We start from the raw sequence: 19,300 nt of genomic DNA on the forward strand, positions 1-19,300 counted from the left end.
AATTCCATTTCCCATGTATTTTGTCAATAAAGGCAACTTGCGCGTTATTTTGTTTACATGCTGCTACTAGAAGCTCGCTGCATGGCACGTAAACAGCGTCTCTGTAACGATCGTGGCCCAGGGGGGGGGCTCTGCCCCCCCCACCCGGATTTCACCAGGGGGGCACGAGCCCCGTTGCCCCCCCATAGTCTACGCCTATGCCGTGGGCACAGCTTTATTCGGCGCTCAAGCGCACTCCCTCTGTACCTTTGTCTGCATAGCCAGCATAGCCATAGAAAGTAAGTAGTTTCAAGTTCTATTTGCTTTCATTGTGTCACAATAGAAAGCTACGTCCTTTGCGGCATATTATGCCTTACTCAAAAGCAACACTATTGTACAGTCGTGTCTCATTTATATAGACCCAGTTAATATGGATACCCTGCTATAGACCTTAATTTGCAAAAAGAGGTCTCTGGCTGCCGCCATTTTGTGACTTGAGCGAACCTTATGAGCCAGAAATTTCTGCCACCCACCCGAGCTGTGGAAACCCAGTCAGCGCAGCTCCCTATCTGCAGTGTGCTTTTGGAGCTCGCCTGCTTTTTCTGGAAGTTTATTTTTTAAACTCTATTTGCTTGTTCAGGATGCTTACCTTTTCTGTGTTATCTTCCACTGTAAGAACCAGAGAATTCCAGGGCTCGTAGCCTGCACAGCCTCTGCAGAAAACAAAGAGAGTGAACATCAAGAAGCCTGCAATGTGGGCCATTCAACATTCTTCAAGGATTATTTTCATTGAGATAATTTCCGAAAAGCCTTCCCCGCTACGTTCTAGGTCTACGCTATGTTCCCAGTCTGCAAAAAATATCTGTTAGGATGAGGTCCGGGATGTAGACAGAAACATGCATTTTTAATGCGAAAGCATTAACTGCCTCATGGAGCGAGCTGACGTCATCAGTTTGAAGCGCGAAAATGGCTCTTAGTTTCCGCGATCGCCTTCGGTTCTATTGGCTGGCGCGCGTCGACGGGGCTCCCATTGACCGCTGCGCCATGGCCTCCGAGATCCCGAAGCTCGCGCGAGCGCGCTAGTACGCAGCAGACGACAAAGGGAGCGGACGAGCGGCCTGCATGCTTTCGCATTCACAACTCGGTAAGAAATGCTTACGTGCACCTCGCGCTTTTTTCTCGTTAAAATTCTAATTTTGTTTTTCTTGGGAAGGGGGGGGGGGGGGGGGAGGGGAGGCGGGGAGGGAAAAGAAGTATTTGGTCCAGTTTTGTCTGGTGCCACTGGTTTTTCCTTACACCTCTCGCCATAACAACAACAACAAAAAAAATATATATATATATTTATATATTTTTTTGTAAGCAGTGAGAGAGTGCAGGCATTTTGTAAACCCTGAGATGGGGAACGATAAAAAAAACGGACGAACACAACAAAATCTCAAAAGATTTTGTTGTGTTCGTCCGTTTTTTTTTCTTTTTTTTTTTTTTTTTTTAAGGGTCGAACGAGATTTTTAGGTCGAACCTTCGGGGTTCGACACCTTCGAACTATTAACCAGATTCGACCGGTTCGACCACCACTGGGTTCGACTTTGGGGACAGTGGTACAGTAACTAGGGGTGTCGCGAACTTTTGTCGAACCGGATTTTTAGGTCGAACTTTCGGGGTTCGACTGGGTCGAACCGGTTCGACGAACCTTCGAAACTTTTCACCAGATTCGACCGGTTCGGCTTTGCGGACAGTGTGGCCGGACCTTGATACATGCATGTCTAGGTTTGGAGAATTTATTTTTATGCAAAGGGTTATTTTATTTTATGAACAGTTGCAATTAAAAGAAACCAATTCTAATCATTGAAGACGTTAATAACTTAATTTTTTTGTACTGTATTAACTGAAATAACCAATCAGCGGTGCCCTTAGTTCATCCCTTAGCCGTTACTATCCAATCCGAAGCCAACTGGCCAGCCTGTCGCGCATGCGCACACGAGTCGAACCTCAATACAAGGTTCGTCGAAATTTCCACGAAAAGGTCGAAAAAGTCGAACCTGGTCGAACTCGAACCTCGGCCGGTTCGCGACACCCCTAATAGGGGTGTCGCGAACTTTTGTCGAAACAGATTTTTTGGTCGAACTTTCGTGGTTCGACTGGGTCGAACCGGTTCGACGAACCTTCGAACTTTTCACCAGATTCGACCGGTTCGACTTTTGTGGACAGTGTGGCCAGAGCTTGATACAAGCATGTCTAGGTTTGGAAGAAAAAAAAATTTATGCAAAGGGTTATTTTATATTGTGAACAGCTGCAATTAAAAGAAACTACTTCTAATCAATGAAAAAGTTAATAACTTAATTTTGAGTACTGTATTAACTGAAATAGCCAATCAGCGCTGCACTTAATTTATCTCTTAGCCATTATCATCCAATCCGAAGCCAACTGGCCTGTCTGCCACGCATGCGCACACGAGTCGAAACAAAATGGCTAGGTGGCGTAAGCTACCGCCCGATCCAAAGGGCTCAGCCGTATTCATCCATCCATCCATCCATCAATAGAAGGTTCGTCGAACTTTCCACTAAAAGCACTAAAAGTTCGAAAACTTCGAACCTGGTCGAACTCGAACCGCGGCCGGTTCGTGACAACCTTAGCTGCTGCCGCTGCTGCTGTCACTGCTGTCTGTAGTGTGAATCCGCCGCTGACAGAGACCGCCACCGCCGTGAGGCGTAGTGGCGCAGTCATCTGGTCACGGCGGGAAAGAAAACAACAACAAAAAAATCTCAAAAGCCGGTTATGGCAGTTGTGGGTGTGGCGGCGCTGCCGTCGACTGTCATGGCAGCCATGGCGCCTACTGAGCCGCGGAGCGGGCAAGGAGCGCAAGGAGCTCCGGAGTACGCCGTGTTGTGAAGTTGGCTAGACCTGGTTTGACAGTACGATCGCTTGTGCATGTGAAGCTCGACGCCGAGTGGTGTGCCGCACCGGTATGGACGAGGAGCAGTCGCACGGGTAAGCGATATTTGTTTCCTGTCGGACAAAGCGACCTCGCTTCTGTTTGAAAATATCGTGGTCGTTGATCTGTTAACCTGACCCATTATGCACATGTGTAGAGATAAGGGTCTCTCGGAGTACGCGTTTGTTTTATTGAAATATTAGATAAAGGAGGTATGAAATGTAAACGCATTCGGATGGCCTTGTATCGTAGGGAGCGTGTTTGCGCGGAAGTGCTGTAACGCTGTTCTTCAATTCGTGTCAAACCGTCCGTCCGGCTCTTCATGCGTTCGGAGCGCGCCATCATATCGTGATGTCGAGTTCTTTCTGGTTGTTTTGGTTGGGATAGTTGTATCCACCATTTTCCGCATTGCAGCTTAACGCGGGGGTCGAGGGTTCTTAACGCAGTCTACGGTTAGTACGTATACAGTAATGGCGTGTGTCCACCGCTGACATGAGAAACACGATCGCTTCCCCGCGCATAACGGCACAGAAAACAAACAAACATATAATAAACGGAAAAGACAGGCGTGTAACAGATCGCACAGGAGAGATAAGAGGAACACCGGCTGAGATACCGACTGTCTCGGTAGTCTTTATTGTGGAAGGCGTTCTGTGTGTAAAACCCGCGGCGTGGACGGACTCAACGTTGACAGGGGCCTCCGGCCGCTCATTATTTTAGGGACGTTCTTTCGTTTCATCTCCCGAGTTTCCAAGGCACAGAATGAGCAGCCTGCTCTGATAAGAACAACTTAATTACAGCCGTCGAGGCCTTTCGCGGAGGTAGCCCGACACCGTAGTGTGCTCAGCAGGGCGCATGTGGTGCCCACTTCTTTGGCCGTTAAATAGATAAATACGTCTTTCAATCAATCAATCGTTGCATTGCGGTTGCCGTAACACGAAGCTTGTTCGATGTTCCCTGCGTCTTTTCCTTCGTGATGCCATAGCAATCCGCCCTCGTTTCATGGCGTTTTGGCCAGCAATGCAAACTGACCAAAATCGAGAAAAAAAATCTCGCCGTTTCCGAATCCGGCGCACTTTTTAGGTAGGTACACACATGAAGGCTCGAGACATTAAACCACATTGTGCGTCTCGTCCATATTACTTTTTTTTTTTTTTTTTTTTTTTTTTTTTTTTTTTTTTTAATATTGATAAAAAGAGGAAGCTTACCATTTAGGGGTCACCCAAGCCCCCGGATGGTTACTTCGGTCTCTCGGAATACCGTCTCTTTTATCGTTAAATTTCTAAATTCGGTGTTGGGGACGTCGTCGGCCTGTCACCCGTCACGAGAGCCATTTTTCGAGTAGCCTGTTTCCTTTAACACCCCCCTCAAGGTTAGCTTTTTAGTCCCCGCCACATTCTTAACACCCGGTGCCCGTCGTCGCCCTTGGGGATATCTGTCGAGGCGATGATTCAGGTCTGCGGAAGTCGGGTTGCTGTCGCTTGTTTGCTCCGCAGCTTCTGCGATTATCAGTAGCTCCGATCGGTTACTAGGCTGTTTCCCAGAGGAGCTACTAGAAGATAACGTTACAGACTAGCTGGTTAGAAAGCATCACAACATGATTGTTATGATCAACATCATAACGATAGCATGCACACCACAAGCGCAGCATCTTCGCTTGAAAGCCTATCATACTTGTGGTACAAAAAAGAAAAAAAAAATTACCCCCCATTGTTTATGATCGATTCTACGTGATCATCAAAAATCAAATGCTCCGCGTTTCTATCTTTAGCACCTTGTCAGTTGACCTCTGAAAATAATCTCTGGCGTGTGTTGACATTTATCTTTTGAGAGTCAACTGGAAATAGAGGTGAGATTTTATGTATATTGAAGAATTAAAAACAGCGCGAACAAGGCGAAGGACAAGAGGAGATGTACACAGACAGAGCACTAACTCTCATACATAGGGAAATCAGACTATCTTTTGAATATGGCACCTTTTGTCGCCGCTGTAGAGAAACGCAATTTTCGCCACCTTTCAGTCGCAATGGCGGTCACACAAACGAAAGAATGATGCTTCACAGAAAAATTTAATTGGTGAATCGGCGTGGTTTGTAAAAAAAAGTACACGAAGAATGGTGCAAAAACCTAAGGAAACCCACGCATTTACGTACCACTTTTCCCCTCAACGATGGAGGGGAAAATATGATTGATCGTGACGGTACCGCGTGAAGAGCTGGATCACGAGATGGATAGACGAAACAAACGCTACAACTCGAGAAGAAAAATTGTGTTGCTTTAATGAGAGAGAGAGTGATTGAATGGTCGCAGGGCAAGTCCGTTTTAACCATGATACCCTTCTGTGCTCCTGAGTCTCTGGTTTTTATTACCATGAACCACCACCAGCTAGCTTGTTTTTTTAAGTATTGTTGCAATCATTCCAACGAAAGTTAAAGGATTAATACGCACCAGGGCACCTAGGTTCGACATTTACATGTACGTTTTAAAAAGTTGAAGTGACGTCAATACGTCACTTCCGTGACATTTTAAAGTCTACATGTAAATTGACGCCAATACGTCAATTCCGGGACATTTTAAAGTGTACATGTAAATGTCCAAACTAACCCTCCTGCTCGCCTGCACTTTGGAAACTTTCTTAATACTCGACCATCCTTTTTTTTTTTTTTTTTTTTTTTTGGGGGGGGGGGGGGGGTGCGCATTGCTGTTTCAGGTTGAAGCGGGGATGTTGAGAGCAAAGTGTATACGATGAATGAACTTTGAGGCGTATGCACATTGTGCGAAGTGTAGAAATACTGAAACGATGACACGCTACCACACCGGCGTGTGCAGCAGTCGCGCGAAAACTTTCATCGCAAAAGCGACCATCACGGGAAAAAAGTAACGCGTTTCGAGCAGTCGCTAGCTGACCCTACTTTTTTGCGGTGCGATGTAGTCGCGGAGCGGCTGAGCCAATCAGCGGCGTCCGGAGCGAGAGCTGTCGAGAAGCGACTCGCTCATCGCGCACACCAATGTGACCACCTGATTTTATTATTTATTTATTTATTTATTATTATTATTTTATTTTGTTTTCGCAATGCGATTTAGTTGCCTTGCGCGAGTGTATTACATCGCCGGTTTGAACGCGCCTTTTGTGTCCGATTCGCGGGTAATATTGTTCCTGTAGACGCTTCTCGTGGAATGAGCAAACATGTGACTTGTTTGAGGATGTAGCAGGAATACAGAGGCAATGAAAAGTGCATTCACTCTCCGACGGAGACGCCGGGAAGCCCAAGCTAGCACGCGCGCCGTGACCATGGTATGTCGTGACTGTAAGCCTGGAAACCTGCGGGTCATCCAGTTGACGGGATTCTGTTGTCGACAGTCGCCGCTTTCCTTTCCCCTCCCCTCCCCCCCCCCCCCCTTTTTTTTTTTTTACATGTGGAATTTTGCGTTTTTAAGCTTTATGGCTTTGTCTACATGTCTGCAATTCCTTTTATTCGAGGTTTCAAGAAGCGTAAGATTGCGGGTCGTTGCTAGATTTGAGCGGTCCTTGAGATATTCATTCTGGAGTGAGAGAAAAGCCAATATTCTTGCCACTGCAACTTATTTGGTCTAAAATTGGTGCAACGAAATACGGTTTAGAGAAGCTCTAAGATTGGGAACAGTCGTAGTTTTATTAATGCGCACCCCTCGGCTGGGACTGGTCGTGGAGAATGTTTACATACGTTAATTGTAGTGATTTCGTCTGGTGATGCCGCCAACAATTTTAGCAGGGCGGACTGTGTCTTATTTCGGCCGAATGTTCCACGCTCGCTCACCGCGTGCACAGCATGCAGTGATGTGATTGCTGCGCCAAAACTTCTCCAAAGTGCTTACTCTGCTACATCCTGCTACATTTCGACAAAATGTGATGAATTTGCGTCAACGTTATGCTAAAACGTTATTTCACTTTATTAATACTGAAAATATAACAGCTGAAGACCCGCCGAACATGCCGGATCGTTACGGTAGGCTTATCCGAATTTTCTGAACTTTCGATTTAAGTAACGTACTACTCGATTTGATTTCTGTAGCAAATACTGACCGTATTCAGAGGTCGCGCAATATTCTCATGTTCGTGGTCTGTTCTGGTGGGTTTGGAAAGTTTGGCCATTGATTGGGAAGTGAGGTAAATGAGGAGGCGCCATTGTCCGAAAGCGGGCTGGGCGTGTTCCAGGGCGTCTTCACAAATTCGAATGTGGCCAACCAGAAGCCGGAAATAATACCCTGGCGGTGGCCGCCAGAAACGAAATTAATAAGTGCGTCGGAGAAACTCTCCGTGACTGAAAATATGGTGCACGTGATGTTTCAATCACGGTCATCCAAAATCATGGTGGAAGAGCGCGACTAGCGGAACGATCGACCTAATCCGTACGCCAGGGGCCGAAGGCCGGGAATCTGAGGTCCGAGCGGTCATACACTGTACGAGCAAAACAGAGTTGAGCAGTACATTCGTTTCTTACCTATTTTTGCATGATCATAATCGAAGCATCACGTGCACCGTATGTTCCGCCATGAAGAGTACCTGCATTTGACCCTTACGCTCTTATTAAAACTGTTTCTCGCTACCACCGCTAGGGGATTCTTTTCGGCTTCTCGTTGGCCAAGAGAGCATGCTAAGCCCTCTATCTGCGTTGCTAAAAGCCCTCTATCAGCGTCTGGTGCACGCCCGGTTAGGTAGCTTCGTTGAGTGCGCTTCTCATCGCGCACTGGTGCACTGCAGCGAAGCGAAAATCGCGATTTTTTTCTGTCACGCTTCGCCGCAGTGCAGCCACGTACTAAGAGGAAAGCACTTCCCTCAATAAGGTGTTGTACACAGAAGGGTCGAGTATATATATATAAAAAAGGGACTTGGTAAGTTAAGTATAGCAACTCTACCTTGCACTATACCAAACTCGAGATTTAGCAGGGATACTCGTGTGTTGCGGGAAGATTTATATGGACTTCATGATAAGCTTATATTGTTTTTATTCCATCTTTTTGGCTTACCTTTACATAGGCCCCATCTGTACGATGACAGTGAACGGAGTAGATTAAAACTCACTTAGCTGGAGGGGTGGATGGAAACTTGGGAATAGCCTTGTTAAGTTCGACTGGATTGTTTCTAAGGCTTACTTGTCGTTAAACATGCCACTTTTTGTTATGAAGTCCTGCGTGTATTTGTCATTTGTGTTAATAAAATGACCAAGAGCTTTATTTTTATCTGAATTAAAAATTTCAGTTTTAATACAAACTCTAGGTCTTCAATGAAACATCAACTTATTGCTCAATATTATTGTGTTCTGGCAGGATTTTCGTGGAATATACTATTTGGCTTACCTTTGGCTCTGTAGCTAAAATAACCATTCGCAGCAGTTTGTACTGTCCTTCATCATTCAGCACAGTGTTGTCGTGCTTGACACTTCTAACAGCTAGTTCTGTGTTTGAAGGAATGAAACCTGCCGTGCTGTTGATGATAACTTAAAGTTGCACATAAGTGGGAATGCAAAGTAGGCAATGTCTCTTGATGTACAGGCCAACACATTAATCTTAAAGTACAATATTTGCAATGGAAATAATTAAAATTATTGTGAACTTAAGCTCCAAAAGTTCCATTTGCTGCTCCGAAATGGACTTTTAGCTGCTCCAGGAGGTGCTTCATAATGACTCGAACAGATCACAACACTGAGCAAGCCAGCCTAAGGTTTCAAGTCAGTTTCTGCTGTCCTCTGATTTCATTTTTACATTTATTATATTAGCACGAGCTTCCGATTGCAATGCCGCTCCGTACGGTAGCCTGCGGTAACGATATGCTAAAGCTGCCTATGGATACATTGCCTCTTTTTTTTTATATATATATATTCTTCCGTCCACGGCCGCTACCACATTCACACCTAAGGGTAACCAGAACGGCCACGCCATTATTCCGCTTTACTAAAGTGGGTCTCCGGTCAATATTTAGTATTCAAAGACTACGAGAACAGACGTCGCGCTTTATGACGTCACAGGAAGCGGTCGTGAGAAATCCCGGAACGTGGCGACGTCAGGTTGGCGGTGACCAAAACGCGCGGGCCCTCCCGTGTATCTCGTCGGGAGCCAGTTTAAGCAGCAACACGTGGGTCGGGGCTTTTTACGTTTACCTTTCTCGTGCGTACTTCCTGTCCTGGTGGAGGTCGCACGTGGACTTATGAGACCGCAGTAAGGCACGTTCACACACTTGAGTTTGCTTACGACCGAGTTCTTGTGATCCCTTATGACGAGAGAACACACTGGCGCCATCTATGATGTGGCCCTGGGACTGCATTTCACTAGAGTGACAGTTTTGCAGTATTTACGTGATCGAATGTACGTACTAGCTACGAGAAACGGTCGTTTATAACATTGTCGAACGAGTTTCGGGCAAGAAAGAAAGAATGATGCGCTAGAAAAAATAGGAGGTGTACGGAAATGCCAAGCGTTCCACGGCTGCTAGATAGATGGCGTCAGTGTGTGTTGTCGGCGTAAGGTATTTCAAGAGGAGGTTTTAATGTAGTCGGTCGTAAGCAGTCGCAAGCCTGAACCAGCCTTAAACATCACTGTTGAAAGTTTCTTTCGACGTTTCTTCCAATTTTCGGTGGCAAACAGCCGTCATTCCAAACCGTGGACACAAAAGGCCAGCAGGCTCACCGGAATGACGTTGACACGAGCCCTTGGGCAACCGCTACTGAGCCCGTGTCACGCGGGCGAGAGAAAGGGACCGTTTGTGCGCGCTGTGTCGTGCAGGTGTCAAGCTCTCGTCACCGTCGTCGGGGGCTCAGCGTCATGCACGGCCGCGCGAGTGGGGCCGCTATTAATTGCCCCCGCACGGTGGCCAAAGGGGAATCTGGAGAATCCATTCAGCCTGACCTGATCTGGCCCAGTTACACTACAGTGAACTGTAATTGCACGTAAAAGCACGTAGAACGAAAGCTGGCGCTGCAGAACCCAGGGATTCTGGGTTCAATCTCCACTCCTGCCCGTTTTGATCTGGATGAGCATCGTACCGGCTTGCGGTCTGTGTATCACTACTGCGTGGTGCACGTTAACGACCCCAAGCTAGTGGTTGTACCGCACTGGCTATATTGCTCATTTACAGCGAGAGACTCGTCACAACTTTGAAACGGCTGACCAACTACACGCTGTATAAATATCCACACCAACCCCGGTTAATTTTACCAGACAAACGCAAGAATCTTAACGTACTATTCGCGGTGGTTCGAATGAAAATGAGAGGTGTGCTTATGCTCCAAAAATAATTTTTGCTGCTCCAAAATTTACTTTTGTCTGCTCCAAAGTGGGCTCCCAAATGACTCGGACCAATTACGTCGCTGCAGCTGTTTACTGCTCAAGCGGTAGTTCGTGCCGCACGCAGCACACGGCTGCGCGGTCGAGGCGGCGGACGTCTCCGACCCAGCCCGCAGCAGGTTTGCAAACACAGACACGCTGGTGGTTGTGTGCCGCCGTCTCCGCGCGTTCGGTGGCCGCTTCTTTGTGTCTGTTCAGCCTCTCCCACTCGCCTGCTGCAGGGTTGCACCGCCGGCAGGCTTGAGTGCGCGCGGCTGAGCCAACTGTCAAAACAGGCGCTTCCGGTACGCGATGTTCGGGGTAGGGATGTCGCGAACCTCGGCGGACCCCGAGTTTCGATGGCGAACCTCTAGGTTTCGAGGGGTTCGGCGAACATTGGAATTTCCGGCAAAAAATCGACGGAGTTCGGCCTTTACACATCAATACTTAGAATTTTGAGGGAAAAAAAAAAAAAGGATTTATGAAGTAGCTTATTTGAAAGCTAACTTGCGTACTTTCAATGCTTTAGTTCGTTTTTACTGTGAACCCACCAAACGGAATGCCCAACAAATATTGTTTTTCTCAACCATGTAAAGTCAACACAACACTGATTATTTTTTTATTTTTTATTTATACACAATAAAGTAGATTTTAGTCGAACTTTGCTCTAGAAGTTGGAAGAATTCGAACCTTGTCAAACTGGAACCTGAACAGGTTCGCGCCATCCCTAATTCGGAGGTCTCCCGCTATTGCGTATGCGCGCGACGGGTCGACCGACCGTGGGTCAACTCGTGCCGGCGCTGGCCTCGTTTGGGAACGTGTCGCGATTACGGGGATGACGCCGTTCCACATATCCGAGTTCTCTCTTCGTGAAAGCGTGGGAATGCGCCTTGCGAACGAGCAGGTAGCGGCGGCACGCTGGAAAAAAGCAAACCGACCTAGCTGCTGCGGTGGTGGTGGCCGTGACAACCACGTGAGCGGCGCGAGTTGCTGGAGGAGGCGCTGCGTCTTCTTCCCTGCACGTTTTTACTTTCCGTCCCTCGTCCAGTTTACGTCCGACACCACAATTAACTTTTTTTTTTTTTTTTCTGAAAGGGTGAGCACTAGAATGGCGGGCAGCAATGGAGGGCGAGGGGAGAAAGGGAGAGCGCTATGAACGTTAGAGAGAAGAGGAGGTTTCATTCCTTCTCCTGAGCCTTCCTAGTGCTTGCCCTTTCTCGCCTGGCGTTGCCTTCGCCTGTACTGCACGCAGTTAGTGACACGGAGTGAGCGTATATGGAGTATTCACTGCCGGCCGTAGCTGTGTGCGCGAATGCTGAACGCCTGCTGATGGCGAGCTTCCACAGTTCTTTTGCGACGTGCATCCCGCACCATCAAGAGTACCGGTCTTAGCAGCCTATTGATGTGAGCTCGTTCTGAGCATGCGCTCTAAACAGCACCCACAAATATGGCGTCCAGTGAATACTCCTTATAGGACCGTTCGTCAGAGCGGAATATTCGTCATACGGTAATTCGTCACTAGGGGAATTGTTCCCTAATTGAGCTGGATACTGGGATTGTTGCAACAACGGCACTCATATTCACTTGGTACTGCGCCGTCAAGGGCATGTGTGATCTAAGGAAAAAAAATTGGATTTACTAATTTCGGCTGTAGTTGGTTGCAATAAAAGTCCGTACGTTATAAACCTTGTGCTTTACTTCCACTCTTGGCTTGGTACTAAGAAGAGGCAACACGTAAATGAGTGATAATCATACTTAAAAACAAGATATTTAATGAGGCGCAGTGGAAACATGCTAAACACCAATGTTTCGAGCTGCCGCCATGACATTTTCCCGATGATTCCGACTACCACCACTTGTTGAAAATATACGAACTGAACAAATTGGTGTACCTGCCTTTTCTTTATCTAGCGATGACAAACCCTCGGTGCGTTTATCCCGGTGGGGTAAGCGGCATCTGTGTGCTCGCTCGCTGCAACATTATACGGGTCTTGGCGTGATCGGTGACATTTTTAGTTTTACGGGTTTCTTTTCCCCGGTAGTGATTACCTCCATTTATAAATCGAGAGTAGGATCGGAAGCCAAAAGAAACTGGATTTTATAATCTAAAATATTCTAACATCCGATCTTTAAAAAAATAAATAAATAAGCACGGCATTTGACAAATCTGTTGGCCCGGATCCGATGCCATAGAGGCGACAAGCCGTTCTCGGGATGCCCCCACGGCCTTCAAAGCGATTAAAAGTACACTGAATCGGCGTTTGGTTCTGGATGCTTTTCTTCACTATCACCCGGATCTTTACAAAGTTGCTTTCATTTGACCTTGCATTCATTTCCCGTTCGGAACTTTAAAAAATGCAATTGACACAGATGCATCGCCCTTGATCAACCTCATTGATCTTCTACGAGTTTGTTTAGGTTCACCCCTTTTCCACAGTTTCCAGGCCAACCACATAAAAAAACAAAATCACAATCTCGGGGTCATTATGCGACTAATTGTCAAATTGTCGTCCCAGCGGAACAAATGTTCCGCTGGGACGAATGGGCCTGTTACCAGTTGCGATATGACGAATCGACATGTGACGAGTGGGCCGTATCCCACACGGAGACACATATGGTAGTATTAAAGGGACGATGCAACGATTTTTGTACTCTGCGGAGGTACCGGTTAGAACGCATCACTGGCGTGAATGACCTGTGAAGCACCCATTTGTTTTTCACCACACGCAATCGAAGTCCTAAAAAAATTAAAGAAAAACGAGCAGCGTTCACCCCCTCAAGTCGCAGCAAGGCCAAGCGGCCACGTGATCTGGCGCCGATAATATGCACCAATGTTGATCATAGCCACGTGCTTGGGTTGGCAAGGCACAGGACACGCGCTGAGTTCCAGACATTGTTATGGCTCGGCTGTAGTCGTCATCCCAGCGATTGGACACGGGCGCACTACCCGAATGCTTCTCGAGCTATCGATTATCACGAGCCCAAATCCAGTGCCTACGCAATGCTCGGATCCAATTTATGAGCCGCATTTAAATATCGTCACCGGGCGGTACTGCTACCGCCCAGCTACGTCATCAAGTTTCGCGAAGGAGAGATTAAATGAAACGCTCGCTTTTGTTTTTGAATTTACACCGCAACAAAGGAATTTCTTGGCCAGTGGCGTTGCGTGTTAGTATAATCCTTGAGCACTACTAGTGCCAGTAAGCTCGTTTAAAGTGAAAGACCTTCCTATTGAATATCGTTGCACCGGCCCTTTAAGTTGCGGTGACTGCATCTTGCGGCTGGATAAGCCGGGATGAGCTCCCCGCCGTCAAGATAACAATGGGAGAGGAGGAAATGGGAAGGGTGGCGATGAGGATTTTCAAGCTCAGTTGTCTTACGTTAGGAAGGTCGAGAATTGAGATACGATCGCAGATCATCGACACATCCGTGCTTCGTATTCCGCGTTGAAACGCTTCGTACGAAGCATGGGCGTGCCGTGACCTACCGTCGTATCTCGACGTAAGCTTCGTAACGTGAGAAAGCGGTGATGTGTGAACCAGCCTTTGTTGCGTTGTGAATCACCCAGACATCCGTGCTTCGAATTGTTTGATGACTCTCGTCGTAAGCAGACGTAAGCTCCCGTAACGTAACGTAACAAAACGGGCCTGTGTGAAAACGGGTCTTTGCGTTATAGATTGTGCACTTTCCAGTTTCAACGAAGAGCACCTAAAAACATCCGTTAGTAACAAAAGTACAGAATTATTAAAAAAAAAAAGCAAAAAAAAAATTGCTGGTTAAATATCTTCTCCCTTATTTAAACCGAATTACAGCGGTCGTTTGATGTTTCCCTTCTAGTGTCGGCTATTTTCTTCGCAACTCTTCCCCCGTAGAGATTTGTCAAACGTGTATCTCGTGGATCCTTCCCGCGCCTATTCAGAGGTCGTTGTGGTTCTTGGAAGGCACTGCCAACATCGTGTGGCCCAGGGCCACTGACCTTGGAGAGCGTGTCTCTTCGCCTGGGAAACGGGAGATGCGTTCACTGTTATCTGTTTAGTTTTCAAGGGCTTCCGGTGCTACGGGTTCGGTTTGATGTCACTATGATGTCACCCTGTTTTGGGTTCGCTACAACTGTTCCACATTCTGGATAGCACCTCGCAGTGTCAGAAAGTGCTTTAAAACTCTCGCTACTTGCACAGTAAAACGCGGATTCTCTGCGTCTTTTCTCGAGTTTTGATAACAAAAACTGAACTGAAATATAAGATGGAGCTGTGCGTCTTTTTGGGATTTTGAAACTGAAGATAGTGTTGCGGCTACTGTGCACCGGAAAGTGCAACTTTGGCCCTCCGCGTGCTCCTTGAGCCTCGTGCACGCGTGTCTGAACCAGATCCGGCCGGGAGCTGCCCGAAGGCCGTTGCGACGTGTCTGCTTGTAGTCCCAAGTTGAACCAGTGGACGGCGCTTGATTGGGCACTTGACGGACGGTTTCCACAGCGGCCCCGCCGTGTCGGAACAGCGGATTGCGTCGTCCGACGCGGGAACCTCCGGTGCCGGTGTCCCGCTCACGGTCAAACTGGTTGCGGTGACTCGCCGACGCCGCCAGTCCGGCCTTGGTCTCGTTATTGGGCGGCCACTGCGCACGCTTCGGGCTGACGAGGCACGGCGACGATGTTTTCGCCACAGCGTCGCACTTCCCGCTTGCCGTCAGCCGCCTACGTGTCTCGCACCTTGTGCGACGAGGCTGTGCAGAATGTTGCTCTTCAGCCTTTGAAAGGGGCACTGAAGTCGATTCGGAGATCGCTCTTTTGTGGTGACAACTCGATCTTGACGCTCTAAACATCCCGACATCCCAGCTTATTTCCTCGTTAAAAGCGTGTTCAAAAATCGTGACACGCCCTTTTTGGGAAGAATTTTCTTCCGAGTAAAGTGGTCGACGAAGGGCGCTTGTCGTCGAGTTGCAAGCAATGGCTTCGCCCGCGGTGAAAAAGAGGAGTCTTATCTGATTGTGTACCGATCAAACTCTCTTCGAAATCAGTTATAATAAAATCATTCGGAATCTGCGCCTATTGTAGGGCTTTCATTGGTCCACACAGTGTAGTCCGCGAGAAAAAAAAAAAAAAAAAGTCCCTGAGGTAAATAGACGGTTTTGTGATATCGGACTTGGTAAATGTGAGAACTACCACATTTTAAACAGTATAAGATCAAAAACGAACTTTTCCAAAAATGACTTCAGTGCTTCTTTAAGTGCTAATATCCGCATCATTATAGACTCCCTTTGATAGGTGTCACGCTGAGTTACGTCCTAGGCCCCTCGGGGAATCGTTCAACCTAGGGTACCTCAATGTCCTCCTGTTTAAGGCGACGTAGGGTATCTTCATTGAGGCACCCTAGAGTCATGGAATTCTTTGTAGTCAGGATGCCGGCGGGTCGCGGTCACGGGGAAGGTACAGTGAAATAGCCGGTGACAAAATGCCGCCGTAGTACAGTCAGTGCCGGAAGTTCGTGCCGGGAGACGCTGTTTCACGCGCTAAAGCGGAAAAGGAAGAGAAGCGTCGCGAGCACCAGGGTGACTTGTTACCAGCCTAAGCAAGGTGCACATGAGGACGCATACCCTATCTTCAACATGCGTGTCCCGGCCAAGACCACCTGGACAGGAGGCCTCCACACGCGTCATCATAGTCAGATCGATCGAGGCGAGAGATTGGGCACGAGTGCTGCGTCAGTGTTCGGCTGCGGCTCGTGGCCAATCAGCGCGTCGAAGGTCGGGCTCGGGTCCAATAGCCGACCGAGCGCGATCCGACTGTGATGACGTTTCAAGAAGAAACCATGCGGAGGCCTTCTGTCTAGGTGGTGTTGGTCCCGGCACGTCCGACCTCGCTTGCTTTTGAAATTTGCCTTTCTGTGGCACACGCGCCAATGCTTAATCGGCTTGTGTGATATTTGTTGGGGTTTGCGAGTGGTACTTTTTTACCTGACAAAAATTTCCTCGCCCGTATCACAACGAATGCTCATGCGGTTCCGCTATCGCTCAGAGAGCGTTTGTAGTACATCGGTGACAGCCACCTCTTATCGAGGGCAGCGACCTCGTGAACGCCGGTCACGTCGCCGAGCCGAGGGATGGAAATTGTGGAGTGGAGTACTGCGTACTGTGGAGCCGTTGTGCCAAAAGAAGTGATCCCCTTTGTTTCCACCGAAAAAAAAAACAACAAAAAAACTACGTAGTATATTGTTGAAAGGTCGCTCCGTTAGAGTATAACGCCAGAGGTTGTAACCAGGCAGCACATGGACACGATTTTCTTAAATAAAATAATAGCTGCCTGCTGCCAAAGCCGAACACTTGGGGGGAGGAGGAGGAGGAGGGAGGGAGGGAGGGAGAGAGAGAGGGAGGGAAAGGGAAGGGAAGAAGTAAAGAAGGTTGTTTCCTTTTTCGAATCGAATGCTGCTGAATTCTGAAACTTGGGCATTTTGTTCCACACGCTAGCGAGGTTTCAATGATGCGCACTTTATATTTGTGGTCCGACACAAACGTGGTTCGCTTTTACCGGCTAACTGCGGGCGCATTGCGCACTATCATCTCGTGCACCGTTGTGCAGGCGGCAACACTCTGTGCTCTTTGGGTTATCGTTCTACCAACTTTGGTTCTACATGCACGAAATATGAACAGCTCGAAGAAGTCTATTCTTTGACTTTTCTGGGTTTTCTTTGATATCGCCCCAGGTACACCATGACACTCGTAACAATTGGTTTATTTTCTTCGGTTTGTTTTCAGTTCGTTGTATTTGCTTAGACACGCAGGCTTTACTCTTCAGTTTTTACTATATACACCAACTCATGTTTACAAACAAACCGGAGCGCCCCTAGCGGACGCCACCGACGCCGCGCATGCGCGATGGGGGTATGGGCAAGAAGCTCGCCGTTGCCCATAAACAAACCATTGGAATGCGATGTTGTCGGTATCGGCGTGAGTCCCCGCGCTCTTTTTCGCGTTGAAATTGTCAATTCTACGTCTCTCTGGCAATGTCTGACTACTTGAGCGGCCTCAGCGAATTTAACGAGGCTCGCTACACCGAAAAACTCGGCGTGAAAAATGTAACATGCGGCGATTCATTCCGCGTGGACGCTGCAGAATGGACGCTAAAGCCTGATTCACTTGGTGAGGTTCTGCTCGCGATTTTCATTCATGACGTCGCTCGGGCTGCAAAAGGCTGAACTGTAGCTGATATCTCGAATTCGATACTGAAAATCGCAAGCAGAATCGGACCGAGTGAATCAGGCATAAGAAGTCAGTGATGACCACCGGTAACAATTATCAACTATCTACTGTTTACACCGAGTTTACTTACCCGAAGGAACCTTCAAACTTAAACGTCTTTTGAGGTCTGCACTTATCGCAATTACCGGATCAACGTTTTGGTCTACGGGCCGCTGTCGTTTGAACGAGCAGACGACAAGCAGAAGCGTTTGAGGGAGCAGACGACAGCTGGAACGATGAGGCGGCCATTTGACCGTGATGACGCTGTGAGCGTAGTCCGTAGGTGGTCAATGCAACTTGACGGTTTTCCCGCGTTCATGTTGGAACAAAGCAAATAAATCTAACGACCACTAGTATCCGTGAATTTGATCCAAAGTGCTTTCCGCCCAAGCAATCGTGGTCCGACGGCGTATGTTTTTCCCCTTTCACGGCCCCTGTTCACGTTCTCGGACGAACCGAGCAGGCAGAAAACGCATGAAAAATGACCTTCAAACCTTTCCCAACTCATTTGGTAAAGCCCCAGTTGCGGCGTTTTGACGAGAAGGCAGGTTTTTGTTCGGTTTCTTCCTAAGTAACGCAGGAGTGCACGTGCCCCTTGGCGGCTTCCGCCCACAGCCCAAGACCTGAAAGTGCGCCCGACGCGCCACCACCGCGCCGTGACTTAACAAAGATGAGTTCGTGTATACACACGCACGCACACAAACAAACAAGCAAAAAGGGAATACAGAACATTTAGTTTTCGCCACACAACTCGTCGGGGGATTCGCCCTTATTGAGCGTGGCATCCTACCGAGCTCGGGACGACACGTTACGTCTCGTTCGTTAAAGGCCCGTCTTCTGGCACGCGGGCGTGGTCCCTGGTGATTCATTGAAGCTCGCACGCATCTTCGGCCTCGCCCCGTGATGTTAAAGTCGTGTCAATATATACTACTTTATTGCCCCCGTCGTTTCGTTTTCTCAGTTGTATTAGTCCTACAATGGATGACGGTGATCCAGGTATCATCCGATGACCTGACGTTCGTTGCTGCCGGGAGGTGCGTCGTTCGGGTTTCCAGTGAACGGCGCTGTTTCAGAGGACGCGGGCGCGGCTTCTGACACCGGGTAAAAGGGCAAATAGCGCAGGTTGGGCGTATTGTTGCGTCTGTCCGACTGTTATGGCTGCACGATGACGGGAGCGCGAGCGAGGAGGACCAGAGGGGGGTTTGTCGATTACCGAGACTGTGTCGCCAAGAGGGACAGACGTCGAAGGACAGCGCGGCAGTGAGCCAAGAGGCTGCCGCGGCAACGCGAGCGACACATCGTTTGCGTCGTGCTTGGGTAAGCAGCAAGGGTGCTCGCTTTAGCCAGGAATGTATACACTTGGCCGGCTGCTTGCGCGATCATTGCCTCAAATTGCTGCCTCGTTGATGCTCGGAGGGCGCGCGTGTGTAAGAGACGGTCGTCGTTGGAGCACGGTCCTCGTCGTCTCGGTTCGCGTTGCTCGTTGATTGTTTGCCGGTGTTTGTGCGACGATCGAGGCAGCGATATGGTCACCGGTGAGTGGACGATGTCTTCTGCATGAACCACTTTTCCGGTTTCGTATAGGTTTACTCGATTGGTTGGCTCGTTCCTCGCCGCTACGAGGTTCGATTTGGACGACTGCGGTTCCCTCGTAGTCGAATGCGGTCGTGTCCACGTTAACATGCTTGGGTGATAGATTGCTGCAATACTCGAGTATCGCACCCGCTCCCTTTTTAACTGTCCCGCACAATTACCGAAGATGTTGAATCTCGTTGTTGTGCTTCTGTTTCATATGCGCCTTCTTGCCTCTCTCACGTGCAGCGAGTAAGTATGGCTCAACATGAAATAAAGCATGATTTA

General features: G+C 48.3%; 1 protein-coding gene across 1 annotated transcript in view; it reads left to right on the top strand.

The window, feature by feature from the left end:
• The first annotated feature begins 2,778 nt into the window (after nucleotides 1–2,778).
• LOC8041089 overlaps nucleotides 2,779–19,300 on the top strand; it is a 289,123-nt gene continuing 272,601 nt past the window's right edge. Inside the window, exon 1 of the mRNA XM_040209813.3 lies at nucleotides 2,779–2,967. The gene's annotated coding sequence lies outside the window, so the exon portion shown is untranslated. The remainder of the gene's footprint in view (nucleotides 2,968–19,300) is intronic.

This window comes from Ixodes scapularis, unplaced genomic scaffold (assembly GCF_016920785.2).
Source record: "Ixodes scapularis isolate PalLabHiFi unplaced genomic scaffold, ASM1692078v2 PGA_scaffold0__279_contigs__length_252992795, whole genome shotgun sequence".
Taxonomy (NCBI): Eukaryota; Metazoa; Arthropoda; class Arachnida; order Ixodida; family Ixodidae; genus Ixodes; species Ixodes scapularis.